This window comes from Arachis hypogaea, chromosome 1 (genome assembly GCF_003086295.3).
Source record: "Arachis hypogaea cultivar Tifrunner chromosome 1, arahy.Tifrunner.gnm2.J5K5, whole genome shotgun sequence".
Lineage (NCBI taxonomy): Eukaryota > Viridiplantae > Streptophyta > Magnoliopsida > Fabales > Fabaceae > Arachis > Arachis hypogaea.
This window is the reverse complement of record NC_092036.1, coordinates 5,776,704-5,797,863: the sequence shown is the minus strand read 5'-3', so window position 1 is coordinate 5,797,863 and position 21,160 is coordinate 5,776,704. Positions and strand designations below refer to the sequence as shown.

General features: G+C 29.1%; 1 long non-coding RNA gene across 1 annotated transcript; it reads right to left on the bottom strand.

Moving 5' to 3' along the window:
* Nucleotides 1-16,892: 16,892 nt before the first annotated feature.
* LOC112792168 (uncharacterized) lies at nucleotides 16,893-18,436 on the bottom strand. Its single transcript, XR_003197360.2, has 2 exons — nucleotides 18,285-18,436; nucleotides 16,893-17,180 (listed from the first exon to the last, which is right to left on the bottom strand). It is a non-coding gene; the product is annotated as an uncharacterized lncRNA (long non-coding RNA).
* Nucleotides 18,437-21,160: the final 2,724 nt, after the last annotated feature.

Sequence of the window (21,160 nt, the reverse complement as noted above, 5' to 3'; positions counted from 1 at the left end):
AGTGTATTTGCCATGCTAAATGTATATTTGTTACCTGCAATATTTGTAATCTTCTTGTACTTGCCTTTATCTATTTATTTGTCTGTGAAATGTTGATGGAGATGGAGGTATGGAGGAATGGTAGTATGGAACTTGGATTTAAGGTTAAGTTAAGTTAGATTTAAATACTCTTAGAAAATCACCTTTTATGACTTCTGTTTAATACTCTAAGCTCTATAATTTGAGTGTCGGCGTTCTAGGATTGCCTCTAGCATTCCTAGAACCTTATATATTATGTGTGTGGCACCTTTACCATACTGAGAAACTCCAGTTCTCATTCCATACTATGTTATTGTTTTTTTCAGATGAAGGTCGAGAGGCATCTCATTAGGCGTCTGGACACCTGAAACGAAGTGGTTACTGAGTTATTTTGTTATACAATAATGTATATATGTATACTTAGCTTTCTCTCCGCATAATTTATTCTTTTTGATCCTCTTAGAGGTTTATGAGAGACAGGATTTTGTTTATGTACATTTGTGTATTGGATATGTATATATATACGTGTAAATATTCTCCGACCAGCCTTACCTTCGCAGGTTGAGTTAGGAGCTTGTTATTTTGTATCTTTGGCACTCTATTCCTACTTTTATTATCTTGTGCTTGATAGTTATTGTTTTTTTAGCACGCAAGTTAACTCGTTCCCTGAATGTTGCGCTTTTACTTCGCGATTTTTATTTCACCTATTCCTCAAGGCTCCTAGTATATTATAATCTTTCTGCCATTATATGTACATATTATATTTAGAAGGTCGTAATACCATACCACCTTTATTTTACGACTTAAGCGTAAAGCAGAGTGTGGTAAGGTGTTACAGAAGTAACAATAGAGAAGATACATAATGTTTTAAGTTATCTAATTCAACGGTAAGGTGGGAAGCTACCACCAGACATCATTGCATTGCTGAATTTCTTGGAAAGACATAATATAAGATAGATATTAGGAATTGATATTATTTTATTTAAAATATACATTTTTTTTAATTTGACTATACAACTTTATTAATTAGAGATATATTTTATTGATATTAATATAAATATATTAGTTTGTTTCACAATTATATTTTCATAAGTTTTTACCCTCAATTACATTTTTAAGTAGAAAATTAACAAGATTTTTAATATTAAAAAATAACTCCCAACAAACAGAAAAAAATATACCTAAAATATTTAAAAAAAATAAATTAATATTTTTAAAAAAATTAGCAACACCAAATAACGACAGTTTATAACCGACAAAAATAAACTAAAAAAATAGCGCGATTTTTGGAATAGTGGTGATTTATAATCACCAGATCGGAAAAAAAAATTAGCAATACCTAATAGCGGCGTTCTGTATCTGTCGCAGGCTAGTATCACTATCCTATTTCGACGTATTGCGGCAGTTTAAAACCGCTTTCATACAATTCAACGCAAAATGTTTTAATAATAATGATCTGGAATCTACCACAATAATTAATCCCGCGCGCTATATATTAAGATTTTATTCTGTTTATATATTAAAATAATTTGGATATGAAACTATTCATATATTTATCAACCATGTTAGGTATACACCAAAATCAGTTATCAGTATAAAATATATGTTGAAATACAAATATATATTAAAAATAAATTAAATTACACATATATTTATACACAAATACAGTAGTAGCTAATTTTAATGATTGATTTTGATATACAAATAATATTTTTGTATATTTATTCCTTATCATTTAAATTAACTTTTTAACTTTAGACAACGCCAACTTTTTTTTCATTTTATTACTTATTTTTTTAGCATGTTATCATTTAATTTTCGACACAACATCAGCACATAACCCGCTAGAGAAATAATAATATCACAATAGTAAATAATATGCCCAGATCATCGTTCAGGAAGATCTTATTGAAATTAAAATTCCAAATATAGTAGAATTTTTACATCTTATTTATGAAATATAAGATCCTCATCAACTAAACTTTGTTTTTAATATATATGGTTGAATATATTGTAAAGCTCAGACTTTTGGCTTTGGTGGTAGGCAAATGCAACCGCAATGTCCACCAAGGCATCCAGCTACGCAAGGCCTTGGTAGAAAAGGTGGAACACTGTGACAAAACAAATGTTTGCAATCTCTATCGCCCACACATTTCTTAGCCATACCTGACAAATCATTTTATCAATAATTCTAAATGTTAAATGGAAGGAGGGAGATAATAATGTTTTATTGTAGTTTATTTCATATAAAATTTTAGTTACAGACAATAAATTAGTAAATTACATTCTAATATATATATATACTTACAGTATCTCTAATTTAGTATTTTTATCTATAATAATATTATGGAAATATAAATTTTTAAAATTATGGTTTATTTTATTCTGACAGGATAAATTATGCATGACACAAAGAAATTATAAAATAAAATTACTTTTATAAAAAAAATTTGTAGGTTGACAAAAATTTCTGATTAAGAAGACCAAAATATTTGTAGATAAAAAAACAAATAATAAGATTTTGTTATTATTTTTATATGAAAAATTCTAATTCTTTATTAATAATTAATTTTAACATTCGTTATCTAAAATTTAAAATAATTTAACATGTATACTTTTACATTTAATTAGGTGTTAAGTCTGCTACACAAATAGAAATAATTAATTTTTATACTTGCTATTTAAAAATAGTATTTTTTCTCTCTATGTATATAAAAATATAATTAGATATTAGTATAAAAAAATTATACTGATAGTTATAAAATAATTCAAAATTAATTTTTTTAAAATAATTGAATCTTGATTCTAACTTTTAATTATATCATTAGTATTCTCTCAAAATTATATGTAATAAATATTTAAAAGAAAAAAATAAAAATATAGATTAGAAAGATAAGCGGTAAAAATTTAAAACTAAATAAAGCCTAAAAAATATTTATATAATAATAATATTTTTTATTTGAATTATATTATTTTGTTAGTTTTGTTTTTTGTGAAATAGAAAGAGAGAAATAATAGAGAATGAGAGAAAAGAAAAGAAAAGATAAAGATGAAAAATGAGAGTGAGAGTGAGAGTTTGTTAATTTTGGAAGAAAATTTTTTATTTTAATTGTAAAAAAATATCGGATGACATATTTTGATTTGTCAAATTATTAATATAAAATATAAATTATATATAGAATAAAAATAGTAGAGAGAAATAGAAAAATAGAGAGAGGTAGATGAGAGAATTTAGAAAGTGAGTTAATTTATTAATTTTGAAAAAAAAAATTTTCTCTCAATTTTAATAAGAGAATGTCATGTGACACATTTGATTATTAAATTAGATAGTAATATATGATACATAATATAGGTATATTTTAATTTTAATTTTAATTTTAATGTAATTAAAGAATGTTATGTTGCATCTTTTGATTGTCAAATTAGTAATTAGTCATTAATATTGATAATGATATATAAAATAGATAAAGTGGTCGAAGGAATAAGAGAATTAGAAAAATAGAGAAAGAAAGATGGAGGAGCAGAAAACTCTTTAATTTTAGAAGAAAAAATTTGATTTTAATTGCAATGAGAGAATGACGTGTGACACATTTTTGTTGTAAAATTAGTATGAAGGGGAAAAGAATTCTTTAATTTTGGAGGAAAAGATTTAATTTCAATTACAATGAGAGAGTGGCATGTGACATATTTTGGTTGTAAAATTAGTAAAAGGGAGAGGATAATTTCTTAATTTTGGAGAAAAATATTTAATTCTAATTGTAATAAAAAAGTGACATGTAACACATTTTAATTATAAAATTAAATATATATATAATAGATATAATAGATTAAAAAATAAAGTAATTAATAATTTAATTTCCAACATAAGACAAAGACACATTTTATTTTAAAAGATTTAGTAGTTAATTTTTATATACACAAATCATGATTGTTAAAAATATTATTGTAATTCTTGTTAAGTTTAACTTTAGAAGTAAAATTATAAAAATAAGTTGTAACTCATGAGTCGATTCAGATCACTCGTAAAAATAAGTGAATTGAATTAGTAAAATTACCATTCGTTTAAATAGATAGTTTGACTAGATTTGTATAATTCACAAATTAATCGGATTTGAACCGAATAGACACGAATTAGTTTGTCCGACTTTTTTTTAATATATAAAATTTCTTTCGTATAAACAATTTGTTTTTTGTTAATTAATTTTTTAGATATTTTTTGAAAATATAAAAATGTACATAACTATATAAATTGCTTTCTTATTTGTATGAATATATTAGTAATATATTTTACTTTACCGGGTAAGTTAGCTGGCTTAAGTTTTGAGAGTTCGGAGCATTAAATATTAGTAATATTTGTAAAAAAGTTTTAATTAGTAGAGGTTACAAATTATTAAAAACGAAATAAAAAAATTAATAAAAAAATACAAAAATTTGGGTTCTAAAAGCCTAAAACACAACAGACTCCCTCCTAATATTCTAATATTTTTTATTTTTTGAAAACAATTACATTATTTTTTATTTTAAACATGACACTTATTACCTTTTGAGATCAATTTAGGCAAAGAATTCAACAAATAGCGGTAACATATGCAATCCGACAATCCGTAAATTAACTTTGTCTGAAAAAAAAATATATATATATATATATATCACTAATAAGTTTCTAAAAAAAATTTTATTGAATATTTTTTCTCAACAAATTTTTTGTTAAATCAATATCTAAACTTTTATTATGAGAATTTTAAAAATTCTTAATGCATTGTTATGTCTTTATTAAATAATAAAGATGATTGATTTGTTTAATATTTTTATCAAAATTTAATATCAAAATTGATATATTTAACAAAATAAAATATTTTACATTGATTTAATTGATGATTAAAATTTGTTCAAAAATAAATTGTCTGACTAAAATTTTTTTGGCAATGATTTAGGATATTATTCCATATATTATAAATGATACTTATTTTTAGATGAATAGAAAAATATTTAAAAAAATATTGATATTGACACAGAATATGATAAAAAAAATGCAAACACATTAATTTCAATTTTTACAAGACACAAACACAACCTATACATAAATTATAATAACGTTTTAATATTTTATTGATTTTAAAATATAAATTATTTTTAAAATAATTTATTATTTTAATAAATAATAATATATACTATTTTTAAATTTCTTTTAAAAATATATGTTGAGAATAAGATTAAATATATTGACTTATAATAGTATTTAGATGTATCTAAATATATTTAAAAAAAATTTAATTAAAATATGATTTAACTAAAAAAATGTGTATTAAATCAATATTGAATGAAAAGTGAAAAGTGAAAAGATTGGTACTCCTACTGAGTACTCCTACTGAACTATTAATTTCATAGCAATTTTTGAAACAATATGTATATAATATTTTAATTTCAAGCATAAATCAGAGAGACAGACGGTAACACTATTAAAGAAAAGAAAAATAGAGGATGGAAATACCAGATTCAGATGCTATGAGGAATAAGAAAAGCAAGCAAGAAAGCACCAACGAAGCTTTTGCCATTTTGAAGGTTTTTTTGAGAAATTTTTGTTTTAATTTAATTGCCTATATGGCATGGTAGAAATTAGAATATAAATAAAGCTTGATTGCATGTTTATAAGGAAAACTGCATTGATTTTCATTACAGCAAATGATGCTATGTCAAAGGCATAGTCATTTTTTTTCATTTATTGTTACCCAAATGACCGTATTTAAAAAAAATAGTAATTAGATTTTTTATAAGAGACATTTAGCCTTATTTAAATAGATATTACATGCAACCGACTTTTATGGAAAGAATTAAACAAAAGATACATTTAGTCTTATTTAGATAGATATTTTTGAAAAAAAATTGAAATGTTATTTTATTTGAGATCAATAGACTATTTGTACAATGTGTACAATGAGCTATTGAATTTTCGAGTACTAGGGATAATTAAACTGATTTTGGAATTCACCAAGGATCGAACTCTTGACTTTTCGAATCTAGTACTCTAATACCATGCCATGATACCACTCATCCCAAAAGTTTCAGTTGTTAAAAAAATGTAACACTAATAGTTATATATCTAATACTCCATAAATCCCCATTGTATGCATTGTATAAATATTCCATTCGCTCCTCATAATTTTCCTTTATCAAAATATTCTATAACACTAAGAAATTATCAAATGATCTCTAAATTTATTGATTTAATTTTTTTATTTTTAATTAATTACCATTAACACAGTACTAATATAAAATTTTACAATATCAATATGACATTTCCAACAATAAAATAACATAATTAACTTTAATATGGTCAAATATGTTCTAAATTAATTAATTGACTCATACGTATTCTTTGCGAGTCTTTTTTGGTTTATAAAATTTATGGCAATTTTCTTAAATAAATAAAATGGGTCTCAAAATTATTTAATTACACATTTTGGTAAACGAAGACACAATTGCATTTTTTTTATGAATCTATAGAAATCGCTACTATCAGCAGCGGATTAGGATATAATGTAAACTGCTACTGGCAGTCGTGATTTACGTGTATTGAGAGTCAAATAGAAACCGTCATAGGCAGCAACGGTTTCTGTAGAGCATGATTTCACTATAAACCGTTATAGGCAATAGCAGTTTATGCATTGAGGGCATTGAACGTAAACCGCTAGAGACAGTAGCGGTTTACGTGACTGAGCACAGCATGCGATTGCATGGCAATAGGGGTAGTGCAGGGCTTGAAAATTGCCACAGTCGCACGTACGATCTAAACACCTTGAATCTCTCAAGTTCCGCTCAATGACTTTAACAAGTGCCTGGCAAAATCAGTGTCCGGACCCCAGTTGTACCTCTGCTGACTGATCCCGAACAACAAACAGCTCTGCAAGCCTTAAGTATGTCGACTTGACCAATGACATCACTGGTAGATTCCTGGTTCCCTTCAAAACAGAGTTGACACACTCAGATATGTTGGTCGTCATGTGACCGTATCGCCTGCCTCAATCCTTGTGCTGTGTCCACCTCTCATACTCCATCCTATTTGCCCAATCATACATAGTCAGATTCTCTATTCTCATGATATCGAACCAATACTCGAACTCGGCTTCCGTCTTAGCATAAGCAGCATTCACCAGCTACCTCCTAGCATCCTCCATCTTAATCGTACTACCTCAATTCACTCGAGGGGTAAATTCGCTCGTATATGTGTGGAGATCGACCTGGCAAAACAACTAGTACCGAAAATCTCACTACTTGGCTATGAACTACACCTCGAATATGAAGGCTTGAACCAAATTTGCTTCTCCTGTGGCAAATATGGCCACATATCAGAACAATGCATCAAAAATGGTGCTAATAATGCCGACCTTATGGAAGAGAACTGTTCCAGTGATAATCTGCAGGGTGAGATGCCGGCCGGCAGTACCGGAGACGAAAATGAAAAGGCCATAGAATTACAAAATCACTGCAATCATAGCAACAGTAAGTCCAACCTGGATTTCAGGCCTTGAATGATGGTGCAAAGCTGCAATAATAGAAAGAAACCCCAAGTAGGAAAGAAATATCTTCACGCCAACCAAGATACAATTACTATCTACAGCCCTGAAGAAGGAAACTCTCCAAAAAAGAATAATCCCAATTCGGGATCCTGCTTTGATATCCTGCAGGAAGAGAATCCAAAAAGTATACATGAAGATGTGACTGATTATGAAGTGAGCCAAGATATTTTGGGAAGGAATGGGCCTCAAGTGAACCAAGCCCAAGTCACAACAAGTAAGATCCAAGTGCAAAAAAGAACCATCAAACCGAGTGCTAGGAAAAACCCACAAAACCAGCAAAAATCTGCTATCCGCCCAAAATCCACGATCGAACCGGGTAGGAAGAAAAATATTGGCAAAAACAAATCTAAAACACCAGGACCCTCCACGGCAAACCCTAAAAGGTCAGGGAACCCCATGGAAGCTGCGAAGGGGAAGGAAAACAACTTTGAGCTTGAAGGTATGGAAATGGTGGTTAGTGACTACATGAAAAGGATGGAGCGAGACCGATGGGATGCCCTTAATGCTTTGAAGGACTCTCAAAAAAATCTGGAGAAGCATGTGATAAGAGAGAATTTGCTTTTCAACCCAGATAAACAACAACAACCTACAGATGAGCCAATGGAAAACACAGAGGCCAGAGGTAACCAAGTGAGACACCTTGACGATGCCATGATCGATGCCGGTGGTGGTGGAACCTTGAGTGCATCATCGTCTCAGGACCAGGTGGGTCCGATGCTTGGGGCTCGTTCCCGTTAGTAAATATGCCCGTGTGGCTTCCTTTTCATGCTAGGTCTGATGATGAACATCATTAGTTGGAACTGCAGGGGGGTAGATAGTAAAGCCTTCCCTTCACTCATCCGATATCTGCGACAACGAGTATGGAGAAAATTTGTTCTTTCTTTTGGAAACACAAGTGAGTGGTACCCAAGGAAATCAAATTCAGGACAAGATGAGCTTTGATAAATCCTTTGTAGTGGATGCAATGGGGCATACAGGAGGAATTTAGTGTCTCTGGGATTCCTCTATTTGGAAGGTGGACGTTCTGGAGCATGATAAACAGTTTGTTCACCTTAAAATCTCTGGTAATAACTCAACTCCCTGGCACATCTCTACTATATATGGGAGCCCCCAAAGGGTGACTAAAAGACTGTTATGGCAACACCTTAAAACCTATGCTGCTAATGTTAATCTCCCCTGGTGTCTGTTGGGCGATTTTAACGCGATGCTTCATAATCACAAAAAAAGTGGAGGGGCACTGAGTAGTAGTCACAGGGCCTGCAAAGATTTTCAGGATTGTGTTTTGACTTGTGGCTTGGTTGATTTGGGATTTACAGGTTGGCCCATCACCTGGAAAAGGGGTAATCTTGCTGAGAGATTAGACAGGGGATTAAGCAACCTGGATTGGCAACTTAAATTTCTAGAGGTGATTATTAAACATATGTCCATGCTTAAATCGGACCACTCTCTTATCTGCCTACAACTCTCTCCAACCTTCTCCCAAAATAGAGGGAGATGACCATTCCATTTTCTTGTGGCATGGATCACTCACCCAGATTTTGCAAATGTTGTGGATGCTTCTTGGAATATTTAGGGATCCTGGGCTGAGGGCATTTCGAATTTTAAAATCAGGATTAAGGAATGGAATAAGTCAGTTTTCGACAACATCTTTCATCGAAAGCAGAGAATTCTTAGACGACTCCAAGGTATCAATTCTAGATTAGGGCATTCCCAAAACTCCTTTCTTGAAAAGCTGTAAAAAGATATGTGGGTTGAATATGAACAAATTTTAATCCAGGAAGAAATGCTTTGGTTCTAAAAGTGTAAGAACAAGTGGATCGAATTCGGGGATTGCAATACTAAGTTCTTTCACGGTTCAACTATGATTAGAAGATGCAAAAATACAATTGTTTCCCTTCAGAATGACACCAGTGACTGAATAACTGACAAGGCTACTCTAGAAAATATGGCCACTGCTTTCTTTGCTAATCTCTATACTGATAGCCCTCCCCACAATTCCTTTTTTATACAAAACATGTTTCCCACTCTGAGTAACTCAAATTTTCATACATTAGGCTGGAATGTATCTAACGAGGAAATCAAAGATGCCATGCTTGACATTGGCAGTTGGAAGGCCCCGGGCAGAGACAGTTTGCAAGCCATCTTTTACTAAAGTCAGTGGAGCAAAATAGGTAGTGACATCTGTAATCTGACCAAGAGTATTTTTCAACAATCGGACAAGGTCAAAGAGGTGAATGAGATGCTCATTACTCTTATCCCGAAAGTTGAACCTGTCTCTCACCTGAAGCAACTGAGACCCATAAGCCTTTGTAATGTTTCATATAAGGTGGTTACAAAAATACTGGCTAATAGATTGAGAAGTGTCATGAATAAGTTGGTTAGGCCGAATCAGTACAGCTTTGTTCCTGGTAGACAGAGCTCCGACAACATCATCATCACTCAAGAAGTCATTTACTCTATGAGGAATAAAAAAGGGAAAAAAGGCTGGTTGGCCATCAAGATTGACCTGGAAAAAGCTTACGGTAGACTTAAATGGAGCTTTATCAAGGAGACCTTTTTGGATATCGGTTTTCCTCAAAACTTCATTAATCTAACCCTCTCCTGTATCTCGACTGCCAGAATGAGAGTCCTTTGGAATGGGGAGGAACTTCAGGAATTCTCCCCTACCAGAGGCATCAGACAAGGAGACCCCATCTCTCTCTATATTTTCATTTTTTGCATTGAAAGGCGCTCCCAACTCATCAATACAGCAGTGGATAAAGACGTTTGGAAGCCTATCTGCCTAAAGAAGGATGGGCCACCTATCTCCCATCTATGCTTTGCGGATGATATTATTCTCTTTGCAGAAGCCAGAGTTGACCAAGCTAACATCATTAATAAGTGCCTCGAAGCTTTCTGTCAAAGCTCCGGCCAGAATGTTAACAAAGAGAAAACTAGAATCTTTTTCTCTAAAAATGTGAGGCACACAGTTCGTACAGAGATAAATAGTGTCCTGCAGTTTTCCAGAATTGATGATTTGGAAAAATACTTGGGTGTCCCCGTTCTTCATTCAAAAGTAACAAAGCATACCTTTGAAGGCATCATCAACAAACTCCATGCTAGACTAAATTCATGGAAAGCTTTCTCTCTCTCCCTGACTGGAAGAACAACTTTGGTGAAATCCGTCCTTTTTTCAATGCCTTTGTATAATATGCAATCTACTATATTACCTGCTACTACTTGTAATACTATTGATCGTATTTGAAAGAATTTTATTTGGGGTGACACAGATCAAAATAAGAAGATACACCTTCTTAACTGGAAGAAGATCTGTGAGCCAAAATATTCCGGCGGATTGGACATTAGACATGCAAGCCATAACAATCAAGCCTTTATGATGAAGGCCAGTTGGGGGCTTATAGCTAGAATGGACGACCTTTGGGCTAGAGTCCTCCGTTCAAAGTATGGTTGCGGTAATGACATTATGCCCAGAGTGGAGAAAAAGAGAAGCAATTCTAATCTTTGGAGGGGTATCTGTGCTTCCTGGGAGAATGTTGAACGCAACTGAATTTAGAGAATTGGAGATGGAATTCAAATTCGCTTCTGGGATCATCACTGGGTCCCAGGTGCAGGACGTTTGAGCAACCCTTCAATTTAGGTGAGTAGTGGGTTTAATTCTTCTAAGATGCTGATGGACTTTTGCGATATTTCAGGGCAATGGGATGTGGGAAAGCTGCAAGGGATGTTGCCAGAGGATATAGTCAAGAGAATTATTGCCATTTCCCCCTGTCCCCATGGAAGGAAGCCGATCATATAGCCTGGGGGCCTTCCTCAGACGGGACTTTCAGTACTAAAACAGCATACCAGGTGACCATGGAGGAATAGCACACTCAAAACCAGAACATCCGGTTGGTGTGGAATTGGCAGGGCCCTGAACGGATCAGAACCTTCCTGTGGCTGGTGACTCATAACACAATCCTTACGAACTCAGAAAGGAAGCAGAGACATTTAACTAGTGATGACTCTTGTCCACGGTGCCGATGTCAAGAAGAATCAGCCATCCATGTGCTCCGGGACTGTTTTTATGCCAAAAGCATTTGGCAAAAGCTCTTCCCTCCAAATGGGATTAATTGCTTCTTCAACACCGACCTCAACGAGTGGTTGCTTCAGAACCTGATGATGTCCAACAACACTTGGAGTTGTTTATTCGATGTAGCAGTGTCAACTATTTGGTATCTTCAAAACAAGCTTGTTTTCGATGGTGAGTCAGTTCTTGTCACGACAGCCGTAAACCATATTCGAGCGCGATCGGAAGAGTTCGGTAGAGTGGCCAGAAGCAACTTATTAAAACTACGAAATACCCAAAATGCTGGCGACTGTCCTATAAGATGGTCTCGACCTGAGGAGGGGTGTATTAAGGTTAATGTTGATTGTTCCTGGTTTAGCCACAAAAACAATGCTGCTTGTGGCAGTGTCTTTAGAGATTCAGAGGGGAGATTTTTGAAGGGGTTCTCCTGCAACCTGGGAATTTGCTCAATTATGCATGCGAAATTGTGGGCAGTCATTCATGGGCTTAATATTGCTACAACTAACGGTTATCATAACCTTGTTGTGGAATCCGACTCAGCTGCTGCCATAAACTTTATTAAACGCGACTGTTCCCCATCTCACCCTTGTGCTCCGCTGGTTCAGGATATCTGTATTTTAGCGGCCCGGGTCCAGAGAATTACTTGGATACACTCCTTTCGTGAAGCTAATCCCATGGCAGATCTCCTTGTTAAGAAGGGACAAGGTCTCCCTGTTGGTTTGCACCTGTTTGACCAAGCCTCCCTTTGTATTAGTTATGCCCTTCTTTGTGACTTTGTATTAGTTATGCCCTTCTTTGTGACTGTTTTGAAACCATTAAGTTAAGGGGTCTTAAGCTCATGCTCCGCTCTTGTTGATTGGCGTTTTCTTTTTTCGGGGTCCTTGACCCCTCTTTGATCACCAAAAAAAAAGGGTTATTTATAAAAGAATATAGTTTATAATATTTAACTTTTTACTATTTATTTTCAAAAAAATCATAATTACTTAACGATATTTATTTTTTAAATTCACTATTTATACAATTTTACTTTTTTTTGACAAAATTCTACTCGTAATGATATTTTAATGATATAAATACAGATAATTATATTTTTATTTTTTGATATAATCGATATATTATTAATAATGAATAGTAATTAACCCCTCATATTTTTAATTAAAGTATTTTGACGATAGTTTCTATTTATTGATGTTATTGATTGATTGTTTCTTTAAAAATTAAATACATTATGATTTTAGGTTATTTCATAATTAACAATAATACTTGATTATTTTATTTATTTCTTTAAAATTAATTTACATTATAATTTTAGGTTATTTTATAATATATAATTAATGTTCATAATATTAAATTATTCTAAATTTTTTTATTTTTTATGGTTATTAGTTAATTCTAAATTGAAAAGATTTTGTTAAATAGTGCAATTATATATATATATATATATATATATATATATATATATAATCGGGGTTAATTTAATTTATTTATTTATTAATATAATTGATTGAAAATATAAATGATAAATAAGACAAGAAAATAAATAAAAAATAAGAGGAGAAATTCTTTTGACTTTGAAGAATTGTCCTCTACCAATCATGATTGCTTCTTGTGTGTATTTACTTGATTCATAAGATTTAACTATCCCGCATGATGATGATGAGAAGTTTCTTTTATTGATCTTCCTAAATGTGTTTTCAATCTTATGAACAAATCATGACGACGCTTCCTATTAATAGTAGGTATTACACCTATGCATTACACATTTATACAATTCACTCACACACATTATATGAAAGTACATACAAATAATTTTATATTTTTTCATGAAGATTTGAATTCAGTGCAGTTCTATGGAAGGCAAACAAAGTTGCCATCTGACCAGGCCTCCGCTGCGAATCTGCTTTGTTTAACTCTTTGTAGATTAAGAATTGGGCCCTTGTATACATTTTCTGTTCGGGTCTTCCTTAATCCTTATCCAACTTTGAGTAATAATCATTTACCCACCCATTTTCATGCACAAGATCAATTATGAGGCTACTCAATATGCAATACAAAGCTTTAACAATTTTGTTAAGTAATTAACTAAGGTATATCAATTAACTCTGCTAATTATTATAAGGTAGGTCGTAACAAAAAGTCAATAACAAAAAAAAACCCACAATATTATCAAATTATTACAAATTTTTTTATTTGTATTTTTAGATTTTATATTTTTATATTTTAAATTTTTGTATTAAAATTTTTAAATTAATTTTTAGAAAAAAAAAATATCTGACAATTGAAAAGACGGAGAGCAATAACGCTAATTAAGTAGTAATAATATTAAAAACATAGATTAAGATATTAAGGTTCAACAAATGATTTCATAAATCAATTTTTCAATCATTGATTTTTATTACATAAATTAAAAAATAACAAAACTTAATGTTTTTAAACAATTTAAAAGATTAAAATATTAAAATAACTACTATATTTATTTAGTGAGATCTAAAATTTAAACTTTTTAGTACATAATTAATAATAGTTTGATAAAATTATTTAAATAAAAAATTTACTAAAAAAAATTAAAATTAAAAAATACAAACAAAAAATAACTTTGTAAGAATTATTTAATTATTTTATGTGAAGAGAATTTTATTTATTAAAGTATAAAAAAATGATATTAAGATTAGTAAGATTAAGAAAAATAAAAAATGTAATATTATGAAGAAAAATTAAAAAAGATTTATATAAAGATTAATTTGATCAATTTTTAAAATTTTATAAATGAAAATAATTTTGTGTATATTTTTAAGGACTAATTTCAATAATTTAACTTTAAATAAATTTATGACATATCAAATTACACATGATATACTTAAGTGTCACTAATATAACACATTAAATAATCATCTTGTAATATGTGATATTAACATGTCATGACATGATAGTTAATGACAGTGGCAGATTCAAAAATTTTATAAAGAGAGGACCGAAAACAAAAAATTGAAAGTGCTATATTAAAACTAAAAAATTTAATAAAAAAATAATTGTATATTTTAATATTATTTTAAACTAAACTTAATTTTAAAAAATCATTTATATTAAAGTTTTTTTTATAAAATTCTAATTTTTATCTTTATTATAAAAGATATAACATAAATAATATAAATTTATTTCTCTAATACTTTTAATATATGTATTTAAAATAAATTAATGAATATAATATATTCATATGAATAAATAATTTACTTAATATATTTTGATTTTAATATCATAAAAAATAAAATTTAATCTAATTTATTTTTATGTATATATTTTTTTATTACATTCCATTAGAAATTATTATAAAAACTAAAATATTTTTATATAATAATATAAAATTGAAAGAACAAAAGAAAATAAATTTAAAATGTATGAAATGGAATTTAACTTATAGTTTGGAGTATAAATTATTTTTTTAATTATTAAACTAGAAGATATATTATTAAAAGTTTTAGATATTATATATATTTTAAGTTTTGAAAATTTAGGGGCCATGGCCTATGTTGGTCCCCACTAAATCCGCTTCTGCTTAATGTGATATGTTATTATTTGACGGATAAAAATTAAGTTGATTTACATTCTATCTTTTAAAAATTAGTATGACTAATTTAATTTTTTGGAGACCAATTTAAAGAATAGGTAGTTTTTTAGGGACAAATTTAAATATTAACTTTTATTACATATTTATATAAATATATGTGTTATTTAATTTATTTTTAATATGTATTCTATATGAAAAAATATAGAAAAACAATGATAAATTGATAATTGTAAACAATGTGAACAATAGATTAAAAAAAAGATAAAATTAAAATTAAAAATCAGATCATTAATTAATTATTTAATTTCAAATTTTAAAATTTAAAAAACTAAGATTAGCATTTAACTGTATTTATACTATCTACGGTTATTCCTAAGGGAAAGTATGGAGAGCCAATGGAATATCTGTACAATGCACACAATGGAAGTTTATGGAGTATTAGAGATATAACCATTAGTGTTACCTTTTTCCATTAGCGTAAGCCTCTGGGATGAGTGGTATCATGACATGGTATTAGAGTTCTAAATCTAAAAGGTTTAAGTTTATGCCTTTAGGATGAGTGGTTTTATGAAATGAGATGTTTATTATCCCTAGTACGCGGATGTTTATTCTGAATATTATGGGTGATATTCATTTTGTAACTCATATAGCCCATTGTACACATTGTACAAATAAGCTATTGTCTCCCTAGCGGGACTCTATTCCTAATCTCACCATAACCTTCGATACACACACAAAACTCGCCATCATCATTCTTCAATCCTCACCTGGCACTGCTGCACCTCCTGGCCAGCCGCCGTCGACTACCACCAACACTGCCAAAGCCTCCTGCTGTAATGTTCAGGATGATCATTTTAGTAGGTATGAGAATGGTTACCTAGCACCGTTGTAATGTTTAGAATGGACATTTTACTAGGTATGCAAATGGTTAATTCATTAAATATGTGGATGATTATTTTTATCCTTTAGTGTATGGTTATTTTCATTAGAGGGTGAGCGATGCTAATGACGGTGTGTGACAAGTCAAGCGCGAGGAGGAGTCCGATCCAACGGCGCCGTTGAAGATCTTTATTGACGAACCATTGGAAGTGAGGAGAATCTGGCGGTGACGGGCCCATGACAATGCCGTGAGGAGGAGATGCGATGCCTTTGGGGGATTCTGGCCGAACCAGCGACGGACGACAAAGCTTGGTCGCGAGGTTGGTGTCAGACGGGGTGGAGAGCAATGCCCGGTTGGGCATGGTTAGCGAAGTAGCGACCGCACCCACGAGCTTAGCGGCAAGGAGGATTTCGGTATGGAAAAAAAGCGATGCCGCACTTGGACCGGTATGAATTGGACAACTCTCAATCCTAGATACACAACACACCCACACACTTCTCACACATTTTATCACATTTTTTCTCAATTGCATTCTCTAGGATTTGAACCCTAGACCTTTGAGGTGGGGAGGAGAAGATATATCATTAGAGGCAAGGCTCGTTGGCGAGACGGTTAAAATTTTAAAATGGGAGATAATTTTTTTTTTGTTATTTGAGTTGTGAATTTTTTTATTTTTATTGGCCAAAAAATTAATTTATTATTTATATTATTTAAATTTTTTATTATTTATCTATCAGATATTTTATATATACTTAACAGGAGAAAATTAATTTCATAATATTAAAATAATATCTAATTTTATCATCGTTGAGGAAGATTTTATTAAAATCAAAATCCCAAATATAATGAAATTTTTACATCTTATTTTAAACAATAGGATCCTCAACTAAACTTTCTTTTTCATATATAATTGTATGTATTGTAAAGATCAGACTTGTTTCATTGCTGGTGGATGGCAATTGCAACCGCAACCTCCATCAATGCATTCCTTTCTGCAGGGCTTTGGAAATTGGGGACAAAACAAATATTGGCAATCTCGATCCCTCACACATGAATCACTTCTCTCAACCATGCCTGACAAAATTAAGATTTTAGTTACAGACAAATCAGAATACATACAAATAAATTACATTCTTATAGTATAATTTGTAACATATGCTACCTTTGAAAATAAAGCGCATGTTATATATATATATATATATATATATATATATATATATATATATATATAATACTTAATTTAGTAAAATTTTTATTTTCTAAAAATAATTTATAAAATTAATTTTTAAAAGATAATTTTTTAAAAGTTATAGTATCTATATTTGATAAATTAAATTAAAAATAATTTTTAATAAACAAAAATAATAAAAAAGTATATATATTTAATAAAATAATTTTTAAAATTTAAAAATATTATAATAGATATTAATATAAGAATTAAATTTTGATATTAATCAATGTATAAAATTATATTAAACTCTTTAATTTTGATAAGTACAACTAATCTTTAAAAAAATTTATTTTTGATGTTTCTAAAAGTATTCTATATTTTAAAAATTACGAGGACAAACACATAATTTTTTTAGTTTACAACACAAAATGAGAAGTTTGATAAGTACCTTTTTTAAAAAATTTTCACTAAACTAAATCAAAATCAATTTCTAAAAAATTTTGAGTCAAATATTTTAGTGTTTAACAAATTTTAATTGCCAAATCAGTCTTTAAATTTTTATTTCGTTAGATAAATAATCAAAGTTTATATCAGATTGTTCATTTAAAACTGTTATATTTTAATAAATAACGATAAAGACTAATAATCTATTTAACATTTTATAAAATTTGAGACAAAGTTAATATATTTAACAAAATAAAAAAATGAAAAACTCATTTAGCAATTAAAATTTGTTAAAAATCGAATTGTCTGACTAAAAATTATTCGGACATTGAGTAGTAATATTACTCTATATTATAAATGATACTTATTTTTAGCGGGAGGAACTAATAGAAAAATAGTGTGAAAAGAAAAAAGTTTCTCAGCCCTGCCGAATTATTAATTAATACCAATTTTTGAAACAATATGTATAATATTTTAATTTCAAGCATAAATCAGAGAGACACATAGAAACACTGAAGAAAAAAAGAGAGCAAGCGAGCGAAAGAGAGAGTGTGAGAGTGTACCAGATTTCCGAGATTCAGAGACTACGATAAATAAGAGAAGCAAGCAAGGAAGTAACAACGAAGCTTTTGCCATTTTGAAAGTAATTTTGAGAAGTTTTTGTTTTAATTGCCTATGGCATGGTAGAATGAATATAAAGCTTGAGTGCATATATTTATAAGGAAACTGCATTGATTTTCATTACAGCAAATGAGGCTATGTCGTTGAAGGAATAGTCATTAATTATTTTTTTGTGGTGGATTAATTAATGAGTAATGTAATAATGTTATATATTTAAGTTTTGTTATAAATATACGAAGTTAAATAATAAAATTTAGAATAATAGTATTTATAATTAATTTTTATTAATATTAGAATGATTTAATTAATTTAATTAATAAAAATATTTAGATGTGTTGTATTATTTTTAGTTAATTACCAAAAGCTTGGGATCGTTGTTAATATATCTTAATTCTCAGACATTATATGTTACCCAAATTACCGTACTTAAAAAATTAATTTTTAATTTAGTAATTATTTTTTGAGAAAGTATTGGGAAGTGATACTAATCGTGTATAATGTGTATAATAGATTAAAAAAAATAAAATTATAATTAAAAATTAAATTATTAATTAATTATTTAATTTTAAATTTTAAAAGTTAAAAAATTAAGAGTAGCATTTAAATACATTCACACTGCGTACGGTTATTTCTAATCTTATCCTAACCTCCAATACACGTCCAAAGCTCACCGTTATCTTTTCCGGTCCTCACCTCGCGTTACTAAGTTACTCGTCGGCCATACGGACGCCGTCGCATCTTTCTACTGACATCGTCCTCACCTTCGCCGGTCATCCGACGCGTCTCGCCCTTCGACGCTCAGTCTAATGTTGCTACCGCTTTTTCGCGCCTCTCTTCCGAACCAGCTTCGCTTTCTCCCATTCCTTCAACCAGTGGCGGAACTTGAAACAAAATTTGAGGGGGGGGGAGGTCAGATAGAAGATAATTATCAAGATGTTTTTGATATAGACCCTATTTAAGATAAGCTCGTCTAACCTTATCTATCTGATTTGGGTGATATTGCCAAATTTAAAGCCGTTTTTTAGGGTCTCGTTCCAAAAAATTAAGGTCAAACTCATCAGATGCAACACTTTAAACTTTTGAAGATTATATCTCACTTTCTTTGTGATTCATTAAAGTAGAAGAACTATATACAGGTGTTGATATTGTAAAAGTTATATATTTTTCTTCTTGAATATTATAGCCTTCCTCTTAAAAATGCATCAATTCTTTGATTTTTTCTGATTATTTTATATAAAATTTTAAATTATATCCTGTAAAATATAAAAAAAAAGTTAGAAGGACAAATATTAAAATTTATAATATTTATTGAATTTTTTTATCAATTTATATAAATACAATAATATCAATACTTATTGAATATTCTAATATTTTTTATCATATAAAAAATTAAATTAAATAAACAGTAAAATATAAAATAATATTAAATTACATAAATAAAAAATACCTAATTTTTTATATTTGAACTAAAAAATAGAGGGAGTACGTGTTGCTTATTTAATAGAGAGTTGCAAAATACGAATATAGTCAGTGTTGCTTTCGTCATGCCTATTCCTTCAAAATTATGTTTCACCACAATAGTTTTTTTTTTGTTTATTCGTCCTCTTCTATTTTAATGATCAATTTAGAATAGTCATTTTAGTAGGTATGCAGATGGTTATTTTAATTTTTATATAGATGATTAATTTAATTATATTGGGTTTAATTAGTTATATATAATTAAAATACGTTAGATGTTCAATTCATTAGCTATGCGGATGATTATTTTTATCCTGGATGGTTATTTTTTCTAAGGATGAGTAGCGTATGGTAAGCCAAATAACGATGGTAAAATAGGATAATTATTGATAAAAATAGATGACTACGGTTGAAAAAAAATATTTAAATAAAGTATTTTAGTAAATTAAGATGTCAGATAATTATTTTTTTAAAAATAACTAACTAAAATTATTTTAAATTTAAAATTTAAAATTAAAAAATTTAAAATTTAAAATTTAATACAAAATAATTAAATAATAAAAATTTTTAAATTTATTATTTATTTTTATTGAACTAAATAACTAACTTATTATCCTCATGCTCAAAATTTTTCATTCACTCCGTAGCAAAATTGTTAGTTTTTTTATAAGAGATACTTAGCCTTATTTAGATAGATATTACATGCAACCGATTTTTATGAAAAGAATCAAACATAGATACACTTATCCTCATTTAGATAGATATATTTGGAAAAAAATAAAAATGTAATCAGCTAGATATTTTATTTGAGATAATGTCCAGTTTATTCTTTGACATTTTAAGCATTTTTCAAAATAGTCTATAACATTAAAAAATTATCAAATGATTCCAGAATTTATTAATTATTTTAATTCAACTGCTATTAATAGAGTATTGATCACTGTAATGCACATATATTGATACGAATATAGAATATAATACGAGTATGCGACACAATACGAAATATGCAAACACACGATTTTAAATTCTTATAAGACATAAAGATAAAATATATATAAAATATTTTTTAAATAAATTGTAATGATATTTTATTATTTTATTAATATTAAAATATAAATTAATTTTTAATTATTTTTAATATTTTTTATTATATAAAATATTTAAAATATGTTTTGTTTTAATAATTAATAATATATATTATTTTTAAACTCATTTCAAAAATATATGTTAAGAATAAGACTGAACACGCTAACACGTGATGGTATTAAATGTATCCAAGTATATTTGATTAATTTTTTTATTTTTTATTAAGATACGATTAGACACAAAAGACACGCATATCAGATTTTTTTATTTTTAT